The 24,998-nt window shown below is 37.2% G+C and overlaps 1 protein-coding gene across 8 annotated transcripts in view; it reads right to left on the reverse strand.

Moving 5' to 3' along the window:
- LOC110456749 (chondroitin sulfate N-acetylgalactosaminyltransferase 2-like) overlaps positions 1 to 24,998 on the reverse strand; it is a 60,725-nt gene that overhangs the window by 11,535 nt on the left and 24,192 nt on the right. For 2 of the 8 annotated variants that reach the window (XM_021507680.1, XM_021507682.1), the window contains 2 exons: positions 23,410 to 23,506; positions 22,551 to 22,984 (listed from right to left, as the gene is read on the reverse strand). The gene's annotated coding sequence lies outside the window, so the exon portion shown is untranslated. The other 6 variants (XM_021507681.1, XM_021507687.1, XM_021507686.1 and 3 more) reach the window with 6 other exon arrangements.

The raw sequence follows: 24,998 nt of genomic DNA on the forward strand, positions 1-24,998 counted from the left end.
GTATGACCGAGGGGAGATGAAACAAGACACAAGGTATGACCAGGGGAGATGAAACAAGACACATTTAGGCATGACCAGGGGAGATGAAACAAGACACAAGGTATGACCAGGGGGAAATTAAACATGACACAAGGTATGACCAGGGGAGATGAAACAAGACACAAGGTATGACCAGGGGGAAATTAAACATGACACAAGGTATATATGACCAAGGGCGAGATTGAACTTGACATGAGGTATATAACTAAGTGGAGATCGTACATGGCACAAGGTATGACCTAGGGGAGATGAAACAAGACATAGGCAGAATTGTACATGTAAGTGTAGCTTACCTGTGGGATGAGAGGAGTGTTTATAATGATGAGACTTGATAACAGTTAATCCACACACTGCTTGTATTGCAACTCCTGGCCTTACTACACATATTTCCTGGCACTACTTACTCCTGGTGTTATACCTCCTATTCCTGGCTGTAGAGCAGCCAGCATCTCATCACTATGTCAGACAGCTGTGGATCAACACCCAAACAATACCCTCTCCTGACTTCCCACCGTTCCCACCAAATCTCAGTCAGCCATCGTTGGTGTGATGGTGAACACATCTGCTAGAATATCTGAAAGCCCCATGTAGTCCAACACTACATCACACTGCTTCCTTTTCACAACAAACCAATTTTCCAGATGAAGACAGACGGGAATGTCCAGCCCTTTCACAGTGTAATAGCTACTGCTACCAGTACATTACTGTAGTACACCATCAATGTTGTATAGATACTGGCACAACTTACCCTATAACTATCTCCAGCTATAGTAAAACCATTTAGCATGCTTACCGATGCCATCAAGTTACAAACTGAGCAATAGTAGGTTTGGTAGTTCAGCTATGTATAGAACTATAGATACATAAGGTTTGACCATTGACTTTACTAATAGAATCTAGACTGGCCCAAGTCTCTAGAATATTGAATTATTCTGGAAAAAAAACATTAGACTATAATAACTGTGATTCACTTGGATGTTTCGAATCTAGTTTAAGTTTCAAACTAGGGGGAAATATGAGCTAGTAGAAAAATGCAGCTGGAAAATTCTTCACAAATACTTAGGGACTGGTAGCTATATATATACAGCCTGTCTAAGTATTGTTGTTACCAAAATGCCCTACTTTGGGTACTTTGAGCATTATACAACATGTTTTACAGTGGGTAATTTGGAGTCCTATGAATTACTTCCTCCTTTAATCTCCATCCCTCCTACATTGATGATTAAGCTCTCTTTCAAATCTGATGCTACAGTAGAGTCATGCATACAACAGACATGCTTGCAGGTCCCTCAGAGATATGTGTTACGTTATAAATATTAAGATCTCGCCATAGTTAAAGACCTATGATATTAAAAAGCCGCACAATGCCAGATCCAATGCTCCCCTACCCAATTAGTTCAATAAGTCTATGAAATCCCAACATTAGGGATCTAACATATATAGTTTCAAGACGTCAACCAATTCACCCCTAAAGTCACGTCTGAACCTTACCAAATCAAAGAGTGGGCAAGTCCAGCTAAACTTTGAAGGGGTGAATGAGTTAATCTGACGTTTCTTTAATTAGGTTGCCCCTGATATACATGTATTAGAAACATTCCCTTGTTTAAACTACTTACAAGACCATTCCTATACTGGAGCCTGACATCTCTCCTGCTTCTTCATGTATATTATTTGTTCATCAGTTATATCCACATTTCACCATGCATCCTTGGTCAACATGCATTCTCTTATCCTCTTCTGTTAAAACTGCTGGATGTACATAATTTCAAGTGACCCTATATCTAGACCTGAAACTGCTGGATGGCCATTATTTTAAGTGACCCTACCTAGACCTCGGCCAAGTGCTGTGTGTATCCCCTGTCATAATTGGCTGCCATGACATAAATTGCACACTGACCACTCACAGCTGTGGACTGGACACTTGATAAACCTTTAAATCTATGGCCTGACCATGAGATGAGTCAATTTCTATAGTCATAAACTGTATTTACTGAATGTACTTTATAACCCAACTTCCAGATATATATGTAAAGTTTGAAAATTTCAAGTAATATTTTCAGTTTTAACTCTAGCAGAAATGTATTAACTTGCAACTTAATTGTGCAAATCCGATAAAACTTTCTAATACACAATAATATTTCTGTGATTTGGAGACAACTTTAAAACTATGCACAAAATGATTTTGGTATCCATAACCTGCAATACAGTAATTTTATGTATTTAATAATGGTTGTCATAATTTAGCAATTAAATATTACAGCAGCTAATAGTATGGTTAAAGTCCTTTATACATCCTTTCTATTGAGCAACATGCCATTAACATATTTCTTGGCAATTTCAAATGATCAAGCACAAATTCTGATACCTAACTTGTTGAAAATATGACTGGGTTATAGCTACCATTTTGATTGAAAAATAATGCTAACCAAAGAAAGACTTTCAAAGGAAATATGCAAAGGTGATCTAACAAAATCTTCATTAAAATCTAAACTCCATGCCTGGCATACTATATAAGCTCACAGGAACTTGCTGCTCCGTGAACTCCCCTTGATGCTACACTAAACACTGTCTGAAGTTATCCTACCTGCACTACTCTGTGAACTGCCCTTGACATCTCACTTGCCCTTCCCAGTGAACAACCCTCAACACAACACCCATCCCACTTGCCCTGTTCAGTGAACCCTCAACAGTACCCATCCCACTTGCCCTGCTCAGTGAACAACCCTCAACACAGCACTCATCCCACTTGCCCTGCTCAGTGAGCAACCCTCAACACAGCACTCATCCCACTTGCCCTGCTCAGTGAACAACCCTCAACACAGCACTCATCCCACTTACCCTGCTCAGTGAACAACCCTTCACGCAGCACCCAATGCCACTCATCCCACTTGCCTTGCTCAGTGAACAACTCTTCACGCAGCACCCATCCCAATTGCCTTGCTCTGAGTGAACAACTCTCAACACAACACTCATCCCACTTGCCCTGCTCAGTGAACAACTCTCAACAGCACACATCCCACATGCCCTGCTCAGTGAACAACCCTCAACAGCACACATCCCACTTGCTGTGCTCTGTAAGTGAACAACCCTCAACAGCACATATCCCACTTGCTGTGCTCTGTGAGTGAACAACTCTCAACAGCACACATCCCACATGCCCTGCTCAGTGAACAACCCTCAACACAGCACCCATCCAGTTTGCCCTACTCTGTAAACAACACTCATCCCACTTGCCCTACTCAGTGAACAACCTTCAACAGCACACATCCCACTTGCCTTGCTCAGTGAACAACCCTCGACACGGCATCCATTCCAGTTGCCTTCCTCTGTGAATAACCCTCGACACAGCACCCATCCAGTTTGCCCTACTCTGTGAACAACACTCATCCCACTTGCCCTACTCAGTGAACATCCCACTTGCCTTGCTCTGTGAACTGGCCTTATTGCTGCACCGGCCCCTGATAGTGAAGTAGTGTTTGTAGATGTAAATCATGAATGTATATTTTCATATGCCAGGAAAAGGTATACAGCTTTTATTAGAACCAATAGCAGCTCACTTCCTCTCCTGTCCAGGATGCCAATTACCCATGTCAACAGGTCTGAGTAAACATCCCTGTGTACCTATACCCACTCATTGTTTTCACATCACCAGTCCCTCTGACATGGAGCCATTCTGGTGCTGACTTACACTAATGCGTGCAGTATGCATTATCACAGAATCTTGTCAGGAAAATGTCTGTTTGTACGATTTGTAATTGGAGATGGAATGGGTTAAACTGGTAAATGAGTTATCAGCTAGTCATAATGTCTTTGAGCTGAGAGGTATGATATTTTGCCAAGGAACATCACAATATATGAGGATACTCAGCTAAAATGTCAATAAAGTTATACCCTTTAAAATGTCCAACATTTATAAAATCACACAGGAATAACTTGCCCGCCAGAAGCCCATTTGAAATAGAAGAAAATAGAATCTCTAAAATATGGTAAAAGATAGCTATGCTTTAGGAAGGATTGAAACTGAAACTGACTGGCAATAGAACCTTAAATAATTTCCCTTATACAAATCGCTTCAAGCCTAAAGATATGGTTTCAATATCAATATGATATATATACTGAAAACAAAATCAAAGAAAGCCCATTGATTGAAATTTGTTAAGTCTTCACAATAAATAACTGTATCTGGGTTTTTCCACTGGACTATTTTTCAGTTTGAATTTTAAAAATAACATGGAGATGTTAATATGTATCAATTATTATAATAAGGAAGCAGTCAATTTAATTTTCAAACTTTATTAATTTAATGATTTTTTTTATTTTTTTAATATCAACATTTTTGTATCTGTTATTTTGAAGTGATCAGTTTTATTTTCAATTTTAAAATGTATAACATATCCCTGATTCATTGACTTTAATGTTTCATTAGACTAAGCACTAAAGCCCAGATTTCTCTACTTTTAGATTCCCACATATTGACTCTATAAGACTTGGATAATTAAAATACTGCAAAGTGGTGCTACATTGAACAAAACAACATGTCTACTGATCTTACCTTTATTGGGAGGCCTAATTAGCAACTTGAGAGGTTGGGCAGTTAAGAGTGATGTGAAGGTGAAGCCCAAAGTCTTCCTTGGTTATAATGGCGGGAGTGTAACCCCATTTCCCTATTCATGTAGCTAAATAAAACTGCAGCATTGTGGGTAAATGCATCAATTTATGATCAAGACGTTTCTACTGAGGACATGACACATGGCAATTCCAGCCCTTTAGTATCATGTACAAATAGTGAACATTATGTAACATATTTGTTTATCCCGGGAGCATGCGATAGCATTACACTGACATTTATTAAATGGATTGGCATTACATGTGGTGAGAGGATTGGACCACTTCAATAGGAGGGCAGGGTTAATGTCGTGGTACGGTATATCTGTCAGACATACATTATTAACATAAAATACAACACATAAACACTTTCAAACTATCAATATAAACATCGCAGAAAGATGAGTCTGCTATAATATATAACAGCTTAGTATAATGTTTTATTATTTTACATCAATTTTTTATTTTTTTTTGTCACCACTTGAAATACTATTGTTGGCAATGTGATACTACTTGATATTGATTTTTTACACATAACACTGATATTTAGCTTGGATACCATCCATTAGAAAATAATCATAATTTACACCCCTAAATAATTCACAATTTGAAAGTAGGTCACTAGAACAGAACAAGAGCTGACATTGTCTATGAGAAGGCATATAGTATATATTCTATGGTGTATCTGATCATCCCTTTCTTACACTCCACACATCTTCCATCTCTATTATCTAGTGACCAAGATTTTTTTTCCAAAATCTGTGACAATCGAGACAGGAGGGGTGAGATGTACTGTTAAATTCTATAAATTCTACCCTAACATTCTTCACAAAAATTCTTCTTCATTAATAACATGTTTTCTATGAGATAAGATACTCTACAACTGTGAGCCCTACATGTGTACACTTTGACCCAATGACCCCTACATGTGTGCCTTGACCAATGACCCCTACACAGTACCTCCACTCATTATGATCTCTACATGTGAACACTTTGACCCAATGACCCCTACATGTGTACACTTTGACCTATACATATATTATTGACTTCTCTGTTATCAATATTGTTATCGGAGATCAACAGGACAGGTCTTTGTGGTCAGACTCCTTCCTGCCATTTGGTCACTTGACCTTAGAAACTCCTGCCTATAAAATAGGATCAATATTAATGGTGTATTTCCTGCCATTATGAAAGTAAATATTAACATTCTCATTTCTTCCCAACAATCTTATCATAGTGCTGAGTGAATATGAAGCAATTTTATTCACGTTCCACCCCCTATATATCTTTGGAAGTTGTGGAGGAGTTCCATAACACACCCAGATCTTCCATTTTTTTTTATCGAACAAATAAGCAATTTTAAGACTGTCTGATTTGAAAACGACCTCCTTTCCAGATTATTTTCTGGATTTACCAGTTAAAATGAACGAAACGTTTGTTTCAGAAGCTGCTAAGTTATCATGAATGTGAGAACAACAGTTTTATTTTTATAACGACATATCTGACACTGACAGTTCAACAAAGCCTTTGTCAGGATTTCTCACAGGTGCTTCATATATCTATGTCCACTGCTCAGAGGAGATGCTATACCTTACATACTGTGTTGTAGGAAAAGTACAGTTTCTACACAAAGGGAGGTTTTATGTGAAATCCTGAGAAGTCTGACGGGACAACAGACAAAACTGGGTGGTAGACTTTTGTGTAAGACATCCCATAATAAAAATGTTCTAACTCGTAAATGTCAACAGAAGTTTAAGAGAGATACACAGCTCTGGTTTATAACATCTTGGTATAATCCCCACACCATTTAGAGGCTGTGACAGACAAAGCTTTCTATTGGCTGACCACATGTGGAAACCTTGACCTTTTACCTTTGAAAACCTCAAGCTACATTTCCCACAGCTATCATTTGAAAAACAAGCAGAAATTGCAGGTTGTTGATGAATTTCCTTTTATTTATTTATTACAGCGGATGTGCAGATGTCGAGGTATATCTGATGAATGATCTTGACTGCTCCAGGGTAGGAAACTCTCAAACGAAGCCAAGGTTTTGCCATGCTGTTGGTGCATTTCAAATTAAAATATCCTCATTGGGAAATTTCAAGTACTTATCTTATAAATCAACACTGAATCAGACAGAAATGTCTATCTTGTAAATACTGTGCCCTATCATCAATCAAACAAGATCCTCTCTCTCTCAAATACAGGATGTAAATTTAAGAACTGCACAGGAAACAGTGCAATCTATGAAGTACATGCTTTATCATAACAAGAGGCCCAATGGGCCTGCATCGCTCACCTGGTATAAATCTCACACTTGTAACCCTAAAAGTGATCTTAAATGAAACTACAGGCAAAATATCAGTATTTATGATTAAAATTCATTCAAAAGAACCTGTTTATTTTTTTTTTAAATTTCACCCCTGTGATTGAAAGTCGAACAAAGTCATTATGTTGAACAAATTTTATAGCCTTTCATCTCAGGATGCAACTTGCAAAGTATCAACATCCTGGGACCCATGGTTATTCAGAAGAGGTCATTTAAAGATTTTAAACAAATTTGACCCCTGTGACCTTGAATATAAGTCAAAGTCATTCACTTTAACAAACATAGTAGTCCTTGATCCCAGCATGCTACTGACTAAATATCAACATCCTGAGCATTTTGGTTATTCAGAAGAAGTTGTTTAAATATTTTGAACATATTTGCTCCTTGTGACCTTGAATATGATTCAAGGTCATACATTTAAACAAACTTGGTAGCCCTTGATCCTAGTATGCTACTGACTAAATATCATCACCCTGGGCATTTTGGTTATTCAGAAGAAGTTGTTTAAAGTTTTTAACATATTTGACCCCTGTGACCTTGAATATGGGTGAAGGTCATTCATTTGAACAAACTTGATAGCCCTTTATCTCAGCATGCTACTGGCCAAATATCATCACCCTGTGCATTTTGGTCATTCAGAAGAAGTAGCTTCATGTTTTTAACTTATTTGACCCCTGTGACCTTGAATATAGGTGAAGGTCATTCATTTGAACCAACTTGATAGCCCTTTACCATAGCATGCTACTGGCCTAATATCGTCACCCTAGGCTTTTTGGTTAGTGAGAAGAAGTTGTTTAAAGGTTTTTTAAGACAATTGACCCCTGTGACCTTGAATATATTTGAAGGTCATTCATTTGAACAAACTTGGTAGCCCTTCACCCTAGCATGTTTCTGGCCAAATATCATCTCCCTGAGCAGTTTGGTTATCAAGAAGAAGGTGTTTAAACTTTTTATCATATTTGACCCCTGTGACCTTGAAAATGGGTGAAGGTCATTAATTTTATCACTTTTAAGCCCTTCATCCCAGTTTGCTTCTGGCCAAATATCATCACCCTAGGCCTTTCGGTTATTAAGAAGAAGTCGTTTAAAGTAAAATATTGACGCCGGACGGACAACGGACGCCGCGCCACGTCATAAGCTCACTTGGCACTTCGTGCCAGGTGACCTAAAAACAATCAGCAGTCTGTCCAAAATATTTGATTAAATGTTTTTGGTAATCGAAATATTATAAAAAAAAATATATCCAAATTTGATAAATCAAAGCCAAGTAAAAGTTGCTTGAGAAGAATATTTTGTCTTAATAACCAATATTAACAAGAGCTGTTGGAGAACAGCATAGTTCGCCTTTGTATGTTATTATAATACTGCAACTTTCAATAGAAACACATGTATAGTAAAACGTTGATATAGTGCCTGTCGTTTTATTTGCCACCTCACTTACCACCAGCATATTCATCTCTGTGAAGTAATTGTTAAGAAATTAACAAAGTCCAATAAAGCTGTTTTTGGACACTAAAATATGAAAATATGGTTCAACACAGACTGCTTACACTCAATACGAATACTTCAACCTTATAATAGACAACAGCCTATCGATGGTGGTTGTCCAACACTTCACAAAAAAACTTGCCCAAAAACTTTTACCTCAAATTTAACTAAGTCCAATTAAGCTATTTTTGGGCCATAAAATATGAAAATATGATCCAGCACATTGCTTACACTGGATATAAATGACTTAAACTCATGATAGACAACTGTGTATTGAGTGTGATGATCCAACACTGCCTGGAAAAAACTTGCCCCTTCTGTATATGCCTAACATTACCAACACTGATGTTGGTGAGAAAATATTCATATAATCTTCATGAATTTTTTTTTCTCTCATAAAAGTGCTGTTTCTAAATTGTCCATGATTCTATCAAAAGTTAAAAGGCATTTGTCTATGTAAATTTTTCCCTGGGCACAGCAAATATATAGCAGTATAAATGGCAATCTTTTATTTGGCCTGAAGACCAATATATTTTTTATTATACCTGAAGTTAAGCTAATTCTGCAGTATAAAGTGTTGCTGATTATCTCAGTAGATCTCGTTTAACAAAACTGTTCCTAGCTACAGAGTACATTAGTCCTCAGACATTTAGCAAACCATATAAATGCTGTGAGAAAAATTATCAGCTTCCACTTGAACTTAGCATGTGGCTTACATTATGACAGTTGTCTACTGTTCCAGACAAAAATACATATCAACCATCTGACTTTGATACAGAGTGAACTTATGACCTCTATATATCAAGGTCACCAAGGGGAACAGGAAGTTCTAACAGTGGTCAATTGAGCCCCCTACCCCAGTTCTAGATGTACCATGTGGAAAGCAACATTTACTTATGGTAGAGAAGATCTACCTACACAAATAGACTAAAAGCTACAGATGGTTAAGCGAACTCTCTGCCATAGATCTATAGTATTGCCTCAACAAATATGACAGGTCAGCAAGGGTCCCATCGTGTGCCTGACCTGCCTGAACTACCCCCAATTGTCTATTTTGAGTAGCAGTAACCTTGACCTTGATCTTTTTTTTAAAACTATTTAAACCTTATTGCTTATCTACATTTCACAGCGTATTACCATGTCAAATTTCAGATTAATATCCGGACACAAAAAGTTTGCATGGATACCATTTGAAATTTTTAAAGACTTCTGGATTCTGAAAAAAATATCTGGAAACAAAAGTGTGAACAGACTGGCAGACAAATATAGTTATGTCTATTTTAGGGTATCTACATTTCCTAATCCTAGGCCCTAATTACTACAGCATTCTGACCAAACAAACGTAATCTTTCAGAGAATATTGAGATACACTATGAAACCGTCACTCGTCCATCATCTAAATCATTGATTCCCTTATCTTGTCATAATTTGGAACAGTCAACTTTTACCCCATTAAACTCCAATTTGTCTCTATTTAATAAACCCTTCACTTCCAACAGGTCTCCATGCAATTGCCAAACCACTAAACACCAAGAATTACAGTCAACTAATCTACAAAGTGAACAACAGATAACAGATCTTCACATAGCAAGTGTCAATTAAAGGGAACTATAGACTTCTGATCAAAGCACACTGGCTCTTTATACAATTAAACATGGCTCCACCTCAGTGTGCCCAAAACCCAGCTCTGAGGAAGCATGTGAGAATCTGCCAAATGTTTTCATGATGTTGAAGGTGAAATAGTAATTAAGAGTGCAGTACATTCAACATATACTTTTAGCTTCTGGTCCACGAGTGTCTCCAGGCTACTGAAGAAAGCTGGCTATATATGATGGCTACAGAGGCTGAAATGTGTTTAAATCACATGCAGGGAAAAAGTGTATAAGTACATGTACTTATTGTTGAAGGTTGATAACTAACTTAAACGTAGGGTCGAGGAAAAAGAATTGACAAAGATTGATAACTATGTACACAGAGCCCTTTCAAAGATGTTCACATAAAAGTGCTATTCAAGGTAAATAACTCATATGTACATGTATCATCAATGGTTACAAAGATACCACACAAATACTGTCAAAAGTAGATAACTTACAAGCACTATCAAAGGTAGATAACTCACATGAAATATTGACAGAGGTAGATAACTCACATACTGGGTCCTGATGAAGACTCGCTTTAAGAGTCGAAACTAGTCGGCCAATAAAACCCCACTAACTGGTGACGTCTGGCTGTGTTGTGATTGGAACCCCGCCTATTATATTTACATATTCGATACCAATCGCCCTGCATATACCTTCTGGTATCCACTCTCGGAGCGAAGCGCCCCACTGATCAACCCATCTTTACAACCACAAGATGTTGTCTCTACGTTTTTTTGTTAACATGCAAATATTGTTTCAAGAACTTACAAGTACTGTCAAATGCTGAAATCTCACAAGCAGCTAGGTTTCAAGACAGATGCTATATGGATAAAGGTCCAAAGGAAGATAATGTTCATACCAGAGAGATCAAGGGAAGATAATGCTTCAGATTCAAGCATTTATTGGCCATAACCCCTTAATACTTAAGTTCAAAAGCGGTAATACTTGGAACTTTATCTGAATACTTCATTTTCTTCTATTGTTGCATATGAGGCTAATTTAGTCAAGACTGGTGTTCTTAACCACACTCATCAATTAATTTTAAAGACCAAAATCCAAAAGTCAAGAAAATATTTAGAAAATACAATTGACATTTACACATTTCTAAGTACGGCATGGTAGTATCGCGCCAACTGTTATGACCGACTTCCTTCAGTGGCTCAGAAATGAGATGTCAAACCACTAATGGCCCCTATCATACCAAACATTTCCATAAGAATCAATATATCTCACCCAATATTACACTGTCCTCATTGGATTTCAAGCTCACATCAAATTTGTCACAAAATTATATAGCACACATGTTGTATCAAACATGCATTTATCAGCAAGATATTTCAGACTGGATTAGATACAGGTGTAGCCTCCTGGAGGAAGCCATTGTGTTTGCACAGATTTATTACAGTAATTATACCGGAGATTACAGCTAAGCCTTCCTGTTGCCTAGATATGGCAGCGAAACAGAAGCTGAACCCCATCCCCAGAGGTATTATTCTACCGGTGCGCCTCGAAGGCTTATAAAACCAACACAAAAAGTTTTGATGCCACCTGAACAAAAAATATAATCTGATGAATTGAATACAAGACCTTAATCTTGTTAGATTTTGATGCATGTTTGTAATGTATAATTGGAAATGTCTATCTCTTGGTGTATAAAGTCGGTGTGTCCCGTGTTCCGGAATGTAAACGTACAAGCCATGATGTGAGTTCAACATAACGCAGGTATGGAGTGTTTTTACTGTCAGCAGGACTAGACATAACTCTGATAGTGTATCTGTCAATAAACACAGACTCTTCTTTTTCTGTTTAACTTTTCCTGTTCAGCGTCCCTGTCAGCCTGACATCTTAGACTTACATGGCTACTTAACTTTTGTTCAGGGTCTCTGTCACCCTGACGTCTCAAAATTACTTCACCTTTGATCGATAATGTTAGTGTACAATTATATATATAGTATTCAATTTTACTTCATTGTATTGATTCAACACTTTTAACTGAAGTACATGGACACATACACCTGTTACTGACAATTCACTCCGATTCACAATTCTAATGGTACACACAAACACAAACCACAATTCTCAACTTACATAAAAATCAGTCAATTTCATTTATATTCACGGTGATATCTTCATCCCACATTTTACTTTCTTACTTATAGTACATTAATTTTGATATTGAGGGGAATGTCTTCTGTGTACAATTTTGATATCATGTACGCGGTATTATTTGTTATTTTACATGGTAAAACAGACAGAAGATTTGTTTAGAATATGAATGATTACTTGATTAGAGGTTAAGTTGTCATCACAAAGTTGTACAGTCACCTTTATACTACAGAAGTTGTGACAATAAAACTGCTGTGAAAATAAACCTGAGTACAGTTTACAGACCTAAGCACAGGTTGAATGGGATGATGTTTTAGGTAAAAGCTGTTTGTCACATTTTTTCCCAATGGACTGAAGTCTTTGTGTACATATTTGTTCTATTGAGTGTAAATCAAGGAACCCTCTAAATCCACAGTGCAAACAAATACAATCCAAATCCCTCCTCCAAACTCACACTCCCAAATAGTTCTGGTCAACCAGCTGACACCCTGCAAATCTCTCGTTCAAACATCAAACTCACACTCCCAAATAGTTCTGGTCAACCTGACACCCTGCAAATCTCTCGTTCAAACATCAAACTCACCAATATCCTGACTCACAAAAACTGGATCTCAGAGAAAATATTGTAAACATTGTTTATGTATATTTCAAGTACTTAAGGGTTTAAATGCTACCTTGCGGTAGTGGCATTTTTTTCAACTTCATTCCAAAAAGAATTCAACACACAATAAATATATTTATGAATAGCAGTTTGTAAAAAAGTCAATCAACTAATAATACATTTCAAACACACAATATACAATGAAAATACTCTGGTTATTGAGGGGGAAAAAAGAAAAACTTTTTTATGTATTTCGAAAGAATCAAGTTTAAGGGGAAGCAACTCCATCACAAATCAAGGGACATAATGTGTAAGGCAGCTTATACCCTTAACTTTTTGTAAAGAAATATCAGGCTTGTGGAATATTACCGTGGCCTAGATATAACTTCCTGTGTGATGATTCACATCAGCAGATGAAGAAAAGAAAATTTCTAACTTAAGTTGACAAATCTTTTATTTGTTCACCTGGGTTCTAGTGAATTAATGTGTCAGATAAAATCTGACAACAAAACAAGGTCTTTATGTCATCATTACTTTCATGAAAATCATGTTTATTTTCTTTATTTAAAGAGGTGAAGTCATTCAATCTTAATAAATGCCCATTTGTTTTGTCTACCTGATAAGTTTTAGTTCTGAAAGGATAAGTCTTGATGTAATGTCTTAATACCCTGAAATATAAACCCCTTGAAATAGAGTAGCTGTTCCTATTTACACAGCTGAGAGCTGTATCAACTAGAGCTACATCTATTGGACTTGTACAGTGAAAATAAACAAACTATTAATCAGAAAAGTCAAATGAAAGCAAAAATACAACCCTGGCAACTGGAATCCAAAAACAACATACAGAGATTCTTTTGAAACATGAGGCAAACAGACTGTAGATTAAAGGAAATGGAATTTTGTAGAGAAGAAAGGACAATGATACTACAAATAGGTTAAACATGGAAAAAATAAAGAACTGGTAGTTATACACTAGATGCAGGTGTGCTTTTGCCCGGGGACAAATAATACAGCTACCAGACTCAGTCAGGCAGACAATCTTCAAGAAGGTTAGGCTGACAAGATGGACATAAAACAGCAGTGTGATCTAATTCGAGAACAAAGAAATCCCTCTGTTGAGAAAACCATACAAATCATTCAAGGAGTCTAGCCATATAAACATTCCCCGACTCTGTAACCCTCATCATCACTGATTCTTCAGGCCAAAGTACAATGCTGTTCTGTTTCATTCCTTGTTTTATTTTCTCATGCAAAATAAGACAGATTGCTTATAAAGAATTAATAGTATAGCTGTGCTTTACTTTTAATTCACTTTGATCTCTTACAATGCATTCATCTGTTAAATTATGTAACTGGTTCCCATATTTGTAAATGACACACGATATGAATTTATTATGCATGCACCTCAGCAAATGTTTTCTAAAATTTTGAATAGTTATTTTTGATTTAATTAGTTTTGAATAATTAGTTTTGAATGATTAGTTTTTAATGATTAGTTTTTAATTGATTAGTTTTTAATTAATTAGTTTTTAATGATGAGTTTTTAATTGATTAGTTTACCTTGTGTAGGACTGATTCATATTTAAGTCTCCCTGAACATATCAGCCACTGGTCACAAGGGAATCACAAAACTCATCAATGGACTCCTCTCCACCCATTCCCGATGATTGACAGCTCAGTCAAACTTCACACCAGTAGTACTTCTAATCTGTGTCCCAACATCTACATGTACTGCACCATACAGTCGTCTCAAACCTTGGATTAATTAACATTCAGTTTATATCTCAGGGCTCAGATCCAGATAATCCTGCCAACTTTTTCAAACATCTTACCAATTCAGTTTACAATGAATTAATGCGGACATTTGCCTAGCCGTTAAAACGTAACCCAGTAATACCAAATGTAGACTTCTCATTGACTGGCGTGGCTGCCAAGGATAGCACTGTGATAAGGACGCTTCATTACCCTGATAGGGTAAACCATTTAACAAGTGTCCTAAGTCTGCACAACACCCTGTACATACAGGTAAAACACACCTGTCAATCAGCGTATAATCCTTGATAACGGTGCTGTTTCTAAAACACACCTGTCAATCAAGGTATCTACTTTAGTTAGACAATTATAGGGCAGCAGCAGTATACAAATATTCTATTTAATGAAAGTGATCATTCACAGTTTTCGCAGTTAAACAGTATCAGTAAACAGTAACCACATTTACAAGTACAGCAGTTAACTTAGGTAATTTGCCGTTGCCTTCTGGCTTACAGCTGAAGTTAGTACCACTGAAATAGTTTGAAGATGGTAAACAGTGAAAGAATGTCAGCTAAAAATTCAGGTTGTAATGACTGCTAGAAGGAAATGAACTTATATTGGACAATGTCCTTTACCAATATGGACAGTGTCCATGTACCAATGTGAACAGTGTCCATGTACCAATGTGAACAGTGTCCATGTACCAATGTGAACAGTGGAATGTCAGCTCAAAATTCAAGTTATACTGTAAAATGAAGCTATATTGGATAGAGTCATTTACAAATATGGACAATGTTCATGTATCAATATATATATGGAGTGTTCTTGTACTAATGTTGAATGTCCATGTATCGTTAAGGACAGTTTCCATGTACCAATGAGGACAGTGTCCATGTACCAATGAGGACAGTGTCCATGTACCTGAATGTCCATGTATCGTTAAGGACAGTGTCCATGTACCAATGAGGACACTTTGTCCTTGTACTTATATGTACCAATGAGGACAGTTTCCATGTTCAAATGAGGACAACTAGTGTCCGTGTACCAATGAGGACGGTGTCCATGTACTAATGACGACAGTGTTCATGAACCAATGAGGACAGTGTCCATGTACCAATAAGGACAGTGTCCATGTACAAATGAGGACAGCTAGTGTCCATGTACCAATAAGTACAGTGTCCATGTACCAATGAGGACGGTGTCCATGCACTAATGAGGACAGTGTTCATGTACCAATAAGGACAGTGTCCATGTACAAATGAGCACAGCTAGTGTCCATCTACTAATGAGGACAGTGTTCATGTGCCAATGAGGACAGTGTTCATGTACCATTGAGGACAGTGTCCATGTACCAATGTTGCAATTTGTCCTTGTACTTATGTGCAGTGTCCATTTACCAATGAGGACAGTGTCCATGTACCGATGAGGACAGTGTCCATGTACAAATGTGGACAGACCAATGTAGAAAGTGTCCATGTACCAATGAGGACAGTGTGCATGTACCAATGTAGAAAGTGTCCATGTACCAATGAGGACAGCGTCCATGTACCAATGAGGACAGTGTCCATACTGTAAAATGAAGCTATATTGGATAGAGTCATTTACAAGTATGGACAATGTTCATGTATCAATATATATATGGAGTGTTCTTGTACTAATGTGGAATGTCCATGTATCGTTAAGGACAGTTTCCCTGTACCAATGAGGACAGTGTCCATGTACAAATGTGGACAGACCAATGTAGAAAGTGTCCATGTACCAATGAGGACAGTTTCCATGTTCAAATGAGGACAACTAGTGTCCATGTACCAATGAGGACGGTGTCCATGTACTAATGAGGACAGTGTTCATGTACCAATGAGGACAGTGTCCATGTACGAATGAGGACAGTGTCCATGTACCGATGAGGACAGTGTCCATGTACAAATGTTGACAATTTGTCCTTGTACTAATGTGCAGTGTCAATTTACCAATGAGGACAGTGTCCATTTACCATTGTGGACAATTTGTCCTTGTACTGATGTGCAGTGTCCATTTACCAATGAGTACAGTGTCCATGTACCAATGTGGACCATTTGTCCTTGTACTTATGTGCAGTGACCATTTACCAATGAGGACAGTGTCCATTTACCATTGTGGACAATTTGTCCTTGTACTGATGTGCAGTGTCCATTTACCAATGAGTACAGTGTCCATGTACCAATGAGGTACATTGGTACAATTTGGCCTTGTACTTATGTGTAGTGTCAATGTACCAATGAGGAAAGTGTTCATGTACCAATGAGGAAAGTGTCCATGTACCAATGTGGACCATTTGTCCTTGTACTTATGTGCAGTGTCCATTTACCAATGGGGACAGCGTCCATGTACCAATGAGGACAGTTTCCATGTTCAAATGAGGACAACTAGTGTCCGTGTACCAATGAGGACGGTGTCCATGCACTAATGAGGACAGTGTTCATGTACCAATGAGGACAGTGCCCATGTACCAATGAGGACAGTGTCCATGCACCAATGTGGACAATTTGTCCTTGTCCTTATGTGCAGTGTCCATTTACCAATGAGGACCGTGTCCATGTACCAATGAGGACACTTTGTCCTTGTACTTATGTGTAATGTCCATGTACCAATGAGGACAGGGTCCATGTACCAATGTGGACAATTTGTCCTTTTACTTATGTGCAGTGTCCATGTACCAATGTTGACAATTTGTCCTTGTTCTTATGTGCAGTGTCCATGTACCAATGAGGCCAGTGTCCATGTACCAATGAGGACGGTGTCCATGTACCAATGAGGACACTTTGTCCTTGTACTTATATGTACCAATGAGGACAGTTTCCATGTTCAAATGAGGACAACTAGTGTCCGTGTACCAATGAGGACGGTGTCCATGCACTAATGAGGACAGTGTTCATGTACCATGAGGACAGTGTCCATGTACCAATGTTGACAATCTGTCCTTGTACTTATGTGCAGTGTCCATGTACCAATGTTGACAATTTGTCCTTGTTCTTATGTGCAGTGTCCATGTACCAATGTTGACAATTTGTCCTTGTTCTTATGTGCAGTGTCCATGTACCAATGTTGACAATTTGTCCTTGTTCTTATGTGCAGTGTCCATGTACCAATGTTGACAATTTGTCCTTGTTCTTATGTGCAGTGTCCATGTACCAATGAGGACAATTTGTCCCTGTACTTATGTGCAGTGTCCATGTTGCAATGAGGACAGTGTCCATGTACCAATGGGTACAGTGTCCATGTACAAATGAGGCCAGTGTCCATGTACCAATGTGGACAGTGTCCATTTACCAATGAGTACAGTGTCCATGTACCAATGAGGTACATTGGTACAATTTGGCCTTGTACTTATGTGTAGTGTCAATGTACCAATGAGGAAAGTTTTCATGTACCAAGGAGGACAGTGTCCATGTACCAATGAGGTACATTGGTACAATTTGTCCTCGTACTTATGTGCAGTATCTGCTAGAAGGAAATGAACTTATATTGGACAATGTCCTTTACCCATATGGACAGTGTCCATGTACCAATGAGGGCAGTGTCCATGTACCAATGAGGACAATTTGTCCCTGTACTTATGTGCAGTGTCCATGTTGCAATGAGGACAGTGTCCATGTACAAATGTGGACAGTGTCCATGTACCAATGTAGAAAGGTGTCCATGTACAAATGTGGACAGTGTCCATGTACCAATGAGGCCAGTGTCCATGTACCAATGTGGACATTTTGTCCTTGTACTTATGTGCAGGGTCCATGTATTGTTAGGACAGTGTCCATGTATTGTTAGGACAGTGTCTAAACCAAGTACATCAGCTTTGTCCCTGACAGCTTTCATATTATCCAGTGTTTAATTTTGATATATGAGAATGTCTTCAAAAAGTTTCGTTAAAGTAAAAACGATTCTGTCATTCACTTTTAAAGGCTCCAGTATAAGGCTGTTTGCTATCAGGTCTCCCCCTGGTGCGACCAATCAGCTTTATCTACTTCGGTCATTACAGATCACTTCTACAGGGAAGACTCCATTTAAAGTTAAATAACATTGGAACTCTACACGTTTCACATACATGTACTAAGAGTAGGTTTATTACAATATGACATGTGAACCTTGCCCATTCAGCTTGAGTGTTTCAGTTCGGGATGACAATTATGCCTCTTATATATTGGACACTGCTGAGTTAGTAATCATAACCTTAACAGTTCTCTGCTATATGGTAGCTCACTTTTAACATTTAATAACTCCATCTACCGCATAAAGTATGTCAAATTCACATAAAAATTGGTACAATTCAAAATTAAAATCATGAAAATACAGAATATTGCTCAAATACTGAATAATATATTTCTGTTAAATTTGTTTAAAGTGGAATAAAATATGATGAGAAAAATATATCATTATTGCTACCTTGACCCAATGTGCCTGTTTTTTTCTGTGTCAGTGAGATTGTGTAACAAACGGAATGCTTATTAACATATATTCATATAAACAAAATTAAGGACAGTATGACACTACAGCGTAATCCATTAAGAGAATATCCACTTACACAATTAACAAGTGGTAGATACACTGCCTCAATTGATAATGAGACACTTAAAAAATCCAACCACTTATATGGCTGAGATACTATAGCTGACGAGCAATTGACGTTATGTCACATCGCTGGCTAGATTTGTGGCATTCACAAAAATGCATGGGAAAATTTTTAGTTCAGATTTTTCACCATCTTTTTCTCCACATTTGCATGAGTCATATGTATCATTACAGGGCAATATTTCAAAACTATTTGGATCCCAGCAACATATATTTGTTTTTGAAAATACAAATTTGTTTTATTGTACATTGAAATACTTGTTCATGATCATGAGATTAGTTTATTCATGAAAAAGGCTGTTATATCCCCATGGTAAGTGTTCATCAGAATAACATATTCCATGTGTCTATCTGACTAACACAGAGTCAACTATAATCATATATAACCCCCGCCTCATTTGCTGATGGAAGTGTTGAATACCATAAAAAGCAACAGGCGTTTACATCACAGGGTTTTAATACAGATATTAAATAGACATATACATTTTTTTTAACTTGCCATGTCTGTCAGCTAATTGATAAAATCAATTGAAGAGCATATCGCTCAAAAATGATTCCAATGAAATCCCCTGTCTGAACCAAAACAGGAAACATGATGAAAGATTCAGGTACTCTATAGAGAAACATGTCTTCTCCATCCAACAGGCCCTTTGTATCACTCCAGTACATCAGATCCGAGCTAACTATACCCCGTAACTTTATAAACTACATTTGTTGCAGTCTGCCATCTTCAAGTACTTCTTAGTAACAATACTTTATTCTCAATTGATGTGGAAATATACTTCAAAATGAAATTTAGTACTTGGTTTCCGACAAGGCTTAAGAGGTTGATTTTCTTTTCATTTTATTTATAAAAAGAGTTATGCAACAGGCAACCCGGTTAAAAGCAGGGCCTCATCACATTCTTTGATCTGATAACATGTCTTTAATTAATGGTCCCAGACAGGAAAATAGGAACAAATTTACGAAGTTAATATCATAAAGTGGTTCCACCTTGATGGCGAAGTCAAGGAAGCTACAGCTCATGGTTTTGTGGTATCACAAGTAACAGGTGGAAAGACTTGGAGTGAATTTCAAGGATGCTTTTATATAGCTGATGACGCAAGACTTTTTATATTGAATAGCTAGCTGTCAGCCAGTACGAAAACATAAAAACAACTGAATAAGGGTTCACACATGAACTCGAGCTAGGAAATAAAAGCTATCTAGAAGCATAACCACTTACATGTACAAGTCAAAGACTGAAGCGAACAAGTAAAATAAGATAAAAAAAAACATTTTTACTCCAGCAATTGAAATGTTTATCAAATGTAAAAACAAATGTTATATTAATGCCTGTACACTTTCAGGCAAGGTAAAACCAGTGAATCCTTGAATATGAAAGTAGGCACATTACATACCACAGAAGAAACTATACTTTTGTTTACAGCTTGTTGATATGGGATTTTGAAGTGCATCCAAATGCAACGGGATTGCCTCATAATACCACACTGCTCTAGCATATTATCCATTTCTATTGCTTTACAACAAGATATACTGAAAATTAACAAGACCTTTAACTTCCAAGGGGTATGACATCTGAAACTTTAATCCTACCCAACATGGCAGTTATCAGATGTATCACACACACAGGTCACGTCTAACAAATAGGTTATTGCTCCACTTTTATCACACTTAGTCTAAATTGGCTGTTAATGTTCCATATTGTTCTTATTACCGGCCCTGAGTGTCCTAATTATAGCCCTCGGGGAGTAATCTTAACAAACGAGCCCTTTGACACTGAATCTGAACATAAAAAAAATCACATCTGCAGAATTCTTTCATCGAGCCCTTTGACACTGAATCTGAACATAAAAAAAATCACATCTGCAGAATTCTTTCATCGTTGCAGTGACAATATAAACAGTCCACACAATGTATTTTAAGAAAATTAAAACCAGTACGGAAATGTTTTTATCTGACTGGAAAGTCATGACATTATGCATTACCATTGGGTAACTGTGGTATAGCAGCAATAAAACGCTATATATCTCAATGTTGTGGGACTTCAAACAAACTTCTTACTCTACGCTGTAACACGGGATCTCTTCAAAGGACAGACATTGAAAAGGGATAGCTTATATATTACTGATACTAAGCTCCATCAATCAAGCAGCTCTCTTCAACTAAATTGACATTTTCAGCAAAAAAAGAATTGACCTAGCTAGCTAGCTTGGTTGGGACCAGAATAAACCTGTTCCCTATATATAAAACCACAGTATAATCGTAATCGTAATCTGACCTGAACACCATCGAAGATAACCCTTGGGGACAGTGTGTGTTCTTCCAATTTAAATCATTAAAAATTTAGATTTACTTACAAATGAATCCCATTGACTGACAGATACACTAAACCTATCTAATCTAACCCCTGAGAATTATGAAATTTGTATAATACAACATAATATTGAAATCCTTATACAAATAAAACCCCTGCATATTCTGACATCATATTTAATGAATCATCATCATGTTGTAATTCCATTTGTTGTGAAAACTACTGAATAGGACCTGTGTATTTTGACATCCTCTCCAATCTGACAAATATGGCAGGCCCCAAAGGTAGTCAGATTAGACAGGTTAATCTAACCAATATATTGTGTCCCAAATCATCAGATAAGACAGGTTTCTCTGACCAATGTCAGTTCCGTAGGGTGTCAGATTAGACAGGTTTCTCTATACATATATCCACATCTCCCTCCTTTCTCTCTTACAACTTTCTTGGTAAACTTAACCTCTTAATGTATTTGTAAAATTATCACAAACTCTTTGCACTCAAACCTGTTATTCAACTTTTGAAGTAAAATGATAATATTTCATATTTTTCCATAAAAGAATGCAATAACATTTTTTTCCAGATCAATGAAATCAGAAAATCTACTAGCTTATATAATGTATTATTAAATTTCCTTTCACCTAGAATTTTTCGGAAACGAATTTCAACAGCTTTCATTCATTTAAACCCCTTATCATGTCATCTGTGTATGGGTTTACGCTTAACAGATTTGGCAGAAATCTTGGTCTCGGTGTGTAAGGCGAGTGCGGTAAGTTAAAAAAGATTATTAAACCAGTGGAAATCCAATATAATAAACCTATTCTAATTGTGTAAAAAAATGTAAAAAGAAATAGAAAGTATATCTAAGTTAAGTGGAAAAATGAATGATATTGATCCTAAACATTATATCAACTGTTTACACCCTGAACCTTGTAAACATGTGTTTGTATTAAGGGTATAGGTCTGAATGCAACTGGACACACCTGTGTACAGGTTGTTTAGCAGGCCACCCTATCTGATAACACTCTACACTGGCCACTAGATTATATACACTCGATAATCCTTACTTACCACTGAGACAGGGAGAGTCTTGTACAGAGCCTGTCATCGTCCATGTAAAAGGCCAGTATCCATGTTATGTCCAGTCCCAGGCAAGTCTGACCAACCCTCCATGGTGTTGTATTCCACACTGTCCAGTAGTCGGTGACCGTTAACCTCACCTGTCCTGTACAGGGATCGGCTGTAGTGGTCCTACATGTCTCTCAGGCTATAGCTATACCCCTTTAATAATTAACAACAACAGGTCAGTGTGTCACAGCCAACCTCTAGGGTGTATTAACACCAGGGTCACCACTGGACAATGGTCACTCCAGGTCAGGTGTTGGTCATGCTTACACCAGATTGGGATCACTGGACACACTAGTCCCTCCTGATGCTGGTGTCTCCCTTCTAGGGCCTGTGTGGTTTATAGCCTGTGCTCCCTCCTATACACGTGGGGCAGCAGCCTACAGTATCAATGGTGTACCACAGGCAGGAGGAGGAACGCCACTAACCAAACACACATTAACCACTAGGCCCAAACCTCAACCCATGGTTGACTGACTTTGATAACAAAAATTTGGCTAGGACCTCCATTATTGATATTTACACCAGGTGCTGCCTGTGTTCAGGCGGTGTTCAGAATGGCTGTCAGACCAACTTGTTCTCATAATTACTACACTTTTACACATATAGAACCTCTTATAATTTTACTATACTAGCAATTTACAGCCACATAATCACTGGACTGTGATTATCAAAGACTGTTGAGGGTAGGCAATATAGAGCAAAATGCAAAAAAAAAGGACTCAAAATTTTCCAATTACCAATAATCTCCCATTATATAGATATCAAAGTTTTTATTGATAACAGTAGATATTTGATAGATTACCTGTCAACTGTGAACGGTAAATTAAGCCATCAAGGAGTGTGGTCTCATCACGTCAGAAATCAATCCTAGGTATTTCGTTGCCCTCCATTGTGACTACCTGAAAAATAGGATAAAAGATTAAATCTTAATAAACCTTCTGTCAGTTCATTCTTTATACAAAAAGTTGTATAACTATAGTTACTACTATGTACTACTATTGTGGTTTGATATCAATGATTGGTTTGGTTTGTTTGTGTTCTACGTCCTATTAACAGCTGTNTTTTACGTCCTATTAACAGCTATGGTCATTTAAGGACGTGTCAGGGTTTGGTGGTGGAGGNTTTAAGGACATGTCAGGTTTTGGTGGTGGAGGAAAGCCGGAGTTCCCGGCAAAAAAACACCCACCTACGGCCAGTACCTAGCGACTTTGTACTGGCAACTGCTCCACGTGTACGTGGGTCTCGAACCCCCAACCAAGTGGTCGAGGGCTAGTGGTAGCAGAATGTCAGACGCCTTAACCACTTGACCACCACGGCCCCCAATATCAATGATAATGGTGATTCCATAAAAATATTGTTGATATGGCGTCATCTAATTCCTAACTGTTTTGATATTATTTCCATGTTACGAAGAGAAATTGGCAATATATCTTCAAAACTATGAAGAAATTGTTAAAATACTAATGTGCAGGGCCCTTTATAATTAGCACAAATAATACCTTGAAAGTAATGAAAACTAACATACATGCTAACACTTTCATACACAAAACATTACCTCACCAACCCAGAAACTGTTCTTTGATTCTCAGCAATTTGGCAAGTGCCAATTGAACTTTTAATTAGGTGTTAAATTGTTTTTAAACAGTATGAGGATATCGTAGGTGGGTGACCTAACAAAAACTTAAAGTGCCAAAATCACTGTTTGTTTTTTTCTTTTCTGTTTGTACATTGTACCTGGAATTTTCAAAGTTACTACATAATATCCAACAAGTCCGGAGGTTTTCCCAGCTCTTGATGTTAAACGATGTTTAGTTTTTTTTAAGTAAAATGATGTCAAGATCAGAAGATTTTGAAATTTGATTCTATCTGTTTAAGAGTAATTGGTACCCTTGGATCTGCTATGGTCAATAGTAGAACTAAAATGTATGGATAGAAAACAAATAAACTCATACAAGAAAACTTCCATTCACAGACCATTATGACTTTTTTCTCAAACGTTTGTAAATAAGTGTAAAAACTCTGAAGAAAAGTTGAAGTTGTAGTTCTTTATATAGTCAATCAAATACAATTTAAAAGTCAAAGTCATTGCACGTTTTAAATGTACTGAAGGAGAGATATCTAAATAATGTCATCCAGAAAACATTTCACCCTGTCACAAAGTCATTTATATAAATGGATTTTTTTATGCAACAAACCATTAAACATAACATGTCACTTCTGAAATGAGTATAAATTGTTTTATGGACATTATAGGTTTCAAATACTTGTAAGATTTCAATCTATAACTGTCACCTGAAAGATATCGTCATTTTAAATACGCATATTTTAGTCCCAACTTGACAAAGTCTTCTGAACGCTGTAAGAGTTATTGATTTGATTTTGAAGCCACTT

Source organism: Mizuhopecten yessoensis, unplaced genomic scaffold, assembly GCF_002113885.1.
Source record: "Mizuhopecten yessoensis strain PY_sf001 unplaced genomic scaffold, ASM211388v2 scaffold8841, whole genome shotgun sequence".
Classification (NCBI taxonomy): domain Eukaryota; kingdom Metazoa; phylum Mollusca; class Bivalvia; order Pectinida; family Pectinidae; genus Mizuhopecten; species Mizuhopecten yessoensis.